The 6,000-nt window shown below is 38.7% G+C and overlaps 1 protein-coding gene across 1 annotated transcript in view; it reads right to left on the minus strand.

Annotated features, from left to right (window-relative positions):
• The window catches only part of LRRC39 (leucine rich repeat containing 39), a 38,888-nt gene extending 33,196 nt beyond the window's left edge, over positions 1-5,692 (minus strand). Inside the window, exons 1-2 of the mRNA XM_027622328.2 lie at positions 5,583-5,692; positions 4,219-4,767 (exon numbers count right to left, since the gene is read on the minus strand). The gene's annotated coding sequence lies outside the window, so the exon portion shown is untranslated. The remainder of the gene's footprint in view (positions 1-4,218; positions 4,768-5,582) is intronic.
• Positions 5,693-6,000: the final 308 nt, after the last annotated feature.

Consider the following 6,000-nt stretch of genomic DNA (forward strand, 5'->3'; position numbering starts at 1 on the left):
GCCGAGGTTTGCATTCTGAGGTCCCACAGGGATATAGTCCATCAGAATCCATGGCCCTGACTGAGTACAATTGCAGCGCTTGTGTTTAGAAAAAGCAAACAAACGTAGAAGAGCACCTAGTGGGATGGCCAGGTAAAAGGGGGTATATAAAAGCACATTACCAATACAATGTCATTCAAAAGAACTCAAGCAGGATCTCAGAGATATTTGCACACCCATGTTCATTGCTTCATTATTTACAATAGCCAAGAGATAGAAGCAACCAAAACATCCATTGACAGATGAATGGATAAAGAAAATGTATATACATACAATGGAATATTACACATCCTTTAAAAAAGGGAAATTCTGTAACACACTACAACATGGATGAAACTCGAGAACATTATGCTATGTGAAATAAAACAATCACAAGAGGACAATCTGTATATTCTACTCATAGGAAATAGCTAGTCAAAATCATAGAAACTGAAAGTAGAAAGGTGGTTCATGATATGAGGAAATGTGCATGATACCACGTTACAAGAAAGAAAAGGGTATATCACCTTTTTATTTTAGTCAGGCCTTCAGTTGATTGGATAATGCCACCCGCAGTGGGGAGGGCAATCTGCTTTCCTCAGTCTGTGGATTCAAATGTTAATCTCATCCAGAAACACCATGGCAGACACACCCAGAATAATGTTTGGCAAATGTCTAGGTATCCCAGTCAAGTTCACACATAAAATTAACCATCACAGTAGGCATCCCTATTTAATGCACAAAAGAAACCAAAGTTTAAAGAGAGTAAGGGACGTATCAAAGCTATCCAGCTGGAAAATAGCTGAGCTAAATTCCAACTCAGATGGATCTGACTCCCAGACCTTGACCACTGGGTTATACTGCTTCCTTTTAAAGATCAGTTTATGGCGGGGCGCCTGGGTGTCTCAGTCGTTAAGCATCTGCCTTTGGCTCAGGTCATGATCCCAGGGTCCTGGGATCAAGCCTCACATCGGGCTCCCTGCTCAGCGGGAAGCCTGCTTCTCCCTCTCCCACTCCCCCTGCTTGTGTTCCCTCTCTCGCTGTGTCTCTGTCAAATAAATAAAAATAAAATCTTTTTAAAAATAATAAGTTTATGGCAGTTACAGAAAATTACATTGGTAGGTGGACACCAAAAACATCAAAGCAATTTTTATTATTGCTTAATGCATCTTTAGAGAGGCAGTGAATGGAGGTAGGGAGGAAGAGAGGTAAAAGTAGCCGGGGACTGAGATTCAGGCTACATAAATAGCTCCATTTCCTTTTCACTCTATTCCATCATAACCTGTGTTAATACCTAGGCATATATTTAGAGAAAGATAATGGTTTTTAAACACAAAATACTAAGATAGTTATTACTCTGTTTTTTAAAAGCATGATTTTTTAGAAGTTTTTTAAAGTTTGTTTGTTTATTTATTTATTTTACATAATCTCTACACTAACATGGGGCTCAAACTCACAATCCTGAGATCAAGAGTCACATGCTCTTCCGACTGAGCCAGCCAGGCACCCTGAGCATTATCTTTTACAAAGTGTAATAGAACAATAGAACTAATGATCATTTAGTCAAGCTTCTTCCCATAAATTCTGACAAGACTACAGTACTATAAGTAATCCTGTCAAGCATACAAGCATCTACTTTGTGTGACCCATTTATTCAAATAAGAACAAGAGAAAAAAAAGGAACATAGGGAAAAACAGTGGAAAATAAGGGTATATGACCTCGGGATTTTGATCTGTAATGCTCTTTTTATGACTCCCTAGAGTCTTTTAATAAAACAAACTGTTATTTTTCAGAATGGAAGGCTTTGAAGCAGAAACACTATGTAACTAGAGTTCCAAGAAACATAAATAGGAGACTTGCCCTCATCAGATTAATAATTTTTCAATGTTAAGCATTCTCTTTCAAAGATAGAATTTGAAGCCTCTGTAATTGCACTTTGATTAGTTTAAAGACTTAAGAATATTTTAAAACTGATTTGTTTAGCTGTAGAATTTTCTGGAACACTGATATTCTTTTATGTGAAAATGTTCCATTAAGGTTGTGTGTGTGTGTGTGTGTGTGTGTGTGTGTGTACACAAGGAAAGAGAAACTCCTAAATAATAGACAACATACTTGCCAGATATTAGGGAGTCACTGTTTTCCACATTTTGATACTTATATTAGGAAGTTGTGGCTACATACTAACTTGCATCACTTGGTCTGACAAAACAGGGACATTTGTTCAGGAGATGATAGGAAACACTGTTAGACACCAAATACCTTTACCTTGGAGCTCAAGTTCTCAGGTTCTAGCTGGTCTCACATGACTTTGGCCACATGACCCCACAGACTTTCAGTCTCTAATAACTTAAATATCTAAGTTACTAAATTGGCTGAGAAAAATATTTAATTTTAGCTAATTATTTCTTTTTTCTATTATTAACTATGTGTTTTATAACCAAAAGTTAATATATTTAACGAGGAATGAAAACAGTGCAAAATACTTTTTGCACTGGTTTCATTTCTGATACACACACACATCATTTCCCTAAACCAATCAACAGTGGAGACACAAGAATTAGTGTATGAAAATCATTTATTCGATAGCCTACTAGGAATTGGCCAGAAATTAGAAGGTCATTGGAAATGATTTCAAAATCTTCATTTGAGAAAAGCATTCCGTGAGTCTAAGTAACCAATATGTTATTTAGCAAGCAAAATACAAGTGACCAAAACATAATTCCTCTTAGGAATAAGTTGGTGCCATATTCTTACATGAAATATAAAACCTAAGCAGCGGTAATCAGAATATTATGCATCATTCTAGGGCAATTTAAATCTCAAATGAGAGGATTACAGAATAAAAGTCATTACAGTTTGTTTCAAAAGGAAAAAACAAAACAGGGGTACCTGGCTGGCTCAGTTGGTACACCATGCAACTCTTGATCTTGGGGTCATGAGTTCGAGCCTCAGGCTGGGTGTAGAGATTACTTTAAAAAAAAGAAAAGGAAAGAAATTAAAGGAAAAAAGAAAACAAAGAATACCACCAAATAATGACACAAATTTGCACTGGCTTTCTTTCTTTTTTTTTTTTTAGGATTTTATTTATTCATTTGACAGAGAGAGTGGGAACACAAGCAGGGGGAGTGGGAGAGAAAGAAGCAGCCCTCCCACTGAGCAGGCAGCCTGATGCGGGGCTCGATCCCAGGACCCTGGAATCATGACCTGAGCCGAAGGCAGACGCTTAACGACTGAGCCACCCAGGCGCCCCTGCAGTGGCTTTCTATATGTCGAATGAGGTATTTTGGGCCACATCACAAAAAGATATGTTGCTTCTGCTTTTATTTTTATGCACTACTTTTTAGTTCTACAGAAATAAAAGCTACACTGAATTTTAAACTCTGTAACTGGATAAGTCTACATGAATTACACAATATTTTGTTTCTAGGATACTGACCCAACTTTTGAGGATATATTGTAGACATTTTAAGAGGCAACTACAAACATTGTTTTTTCACATTTCCGCAAACACTATGCAATTACTAAACCTGTAATAGCTAGTAAAGATAGAAGCTGTGAAACACTTTATTTATAAAGAATTGCAAACCAAAACCAAAAAAAATCTTTCGGAATTAGAATGCATTACATTTATATATCAATATTTTTAATTTTCACAAGCTTATTAGAGAAACGAGTGCAGTAAATGACCATGGTGGTTTTAAAAAATTATGCCATCCCTGTGACAGTTTGTCCTGCTCTGCCCAAGCAACATGTGAACCAACGGGGCCCTTCTAATCTTGTGCCAGAAACACAATGGGACCAAAGCCAGGTTCTTGTGCAATGTGCGACGCCCTTGGTTTAAAGAGTTATTAGTGTGGCGACTTAGCTTATGGACTCCTCTGTGTTGCATTTGCATAACTAATGTTTCAAACTGTTAGTCATTCTGATTTATATTCATCCCTGTAGTTTCCATTAACTTAATTACACCTGCCATCAACTTTGTTGCCTTTGTTACTGCAGTTTGAACCCTGGCTTCATTTCTTCCAGGAAATGAATTTGCTAGGTTTTTCCAGATCACTGCACTCTTGCAACTTCTGTACAGACTTTATAAACCTCGATATTTTTAACTTTTCTTTTTACCACATTTTTAGAACTATTTAACACGTATTTGGAACATATTAAGGAGCCCTCTGGGGCAAACTTCAAGTTCTGTAGCTTACCGAAAGTTTAACACGGTCAGCCGGCTCCTCTGGAAATGCAGGTAAGTGGAGGCCTCGGGGCTGCCAGTCAGAGGGGACTTGGCCTCCTCCTCAGCCTGGGATAAGCGTGAATCTTTCTTTCACCGTCCAGACTTTGCCCCCTAGCTAGCCTACATTCTTGATCTTACACCCGTTCTCATTTCTTCTGTCCTGTCTCTTGTCAAGGCCCAGAACAGCTGTTCCCAATGCTTTGTGTTGTAACATTCCACATGATACTCAGTAGAAGCCTGATATAGATGGCCTCTTTGTAACAGAACTGCAATTACTCTTGTCATGCTTCAGTTTTGTGGCTCTCCTCTGGACTGTCTCCAAATTCTTCTGCTCAGTTTTAGCGAGCTGGCCCAGAGTTCTCTCACAACAGTCTGACCAGCACACGAATTAACTCGTCATTAAAGCCTCCTGCTCGGGACTGGAATTGCTTCATCATGAATTCATTTCCATTTCATTCTGAGCTTGCAAACATCAAAGATTCATGCTACCTTCAGTGTTTGCCTAAATGGTAATTGCCTTCTGGAACATAAAAGAGCTGTGGTTATTTTGTGGGGATAACAATAATAACATGAGCCATCTCAGGGTTTGGCATAAATAATTCAGAGTTGACCTGGTTCCTCTGACGAGATATCACTGAAACACGTGGTGACCTTGAGATGCCAAAGAGTAAAAATGGTTGCCTAGAGCTCAGGAGAGAGGTGGATCAGAGAGCAGAATTTAGGAGACATCTGGAAGAGAGATGTGGCCAAATTTTTGCCAAGCACACTGATTACAGGTGAGCAGTGGGGGAAGGAAGCCAGATTGCAAGGAATTCAAGACCACCCATTCAAGAAGGTAGGCAAAGGCAGGAAGGGATAGCACAGGAGTTTGTTGGCAGGTAAAGGTAACAATGTAAGAAAGGAATGTTTTGAGCCTTCTTTTAGGTAGAGGGAAATTAGTTTTAGTGAAGCAGAGCGTTTCTTGGGGCAGGAGATTATTTAAAAAACATAAGAACAGTTCTATCAGGGCAGCATAATTCAATAGAATTTTCTATGGTGATAGAAATATTCTATATCTGCAATGTCCAGTATGGTAGCCACTAGCCACATGTGGCTCTTTACATTTAAATTTCAATTAATTAAAATTCAGTAAAATTCAGCTTCTCAGTTATACCAGCCACATTTCAATTGCTTAATAGCCACAATAATTAATTTGAATTTAAACTTAAGTTTACATTTAGTCACATGTGGCTAGTGACTATTGCATTGGACAGCTCAGAATTAGGGTTACTACCACCTAGAATAGCAGATTAATCTCAAAGTATCAGTGTCTTAAAACAATAAAAGTTATTTCACCTGTATCACACCCAAACCAATCGGTGCTGGGGTGTGGTGGTGGGGAGGCTTTGTGCCACCAAGTCATTTGAAGATGCTGGCTCCTTCCATCTTGTGTGGCTGCCATCTTCACCATAAAGGCTTCAGGGTTTCTACGGAAAGGAAAGAGAAGGAGTATGGAGGATCTCTTGGGAGGATCGATGGGCTATGTTTGGAACTGGTTTACATCACTTCTACCCATATTCCAACGGCTAGAAATAAATTACATGGCCCTACCTAACTGCACGCTAGGCTGGAAAATATTTAACTGTGTGCCCAAAAAGAAAAGGAAACAGGCTTATGGACATACAACATGACCCTGACACATTCATCAATAAGAAAAAAAAAAGTAAATTTGCTGAGAGTTCTGGGATCAGTCTCTAGTAACTCCTCCATGAGG

This window comes from Zalophus californianus, chromosome 4, assembly GCF_009762305.2.
Source record: "Zalophus californianus isolate mZalCal1 chromosome 4, mZalCal1.pri.v2, whole genome shotgun sequence".
Lineage (NCBI taxonomy): Eukaryota > Metazoa > Chordata > Mammalia > Carnivora > Otariidae > Zalophus > Zalophus californianus.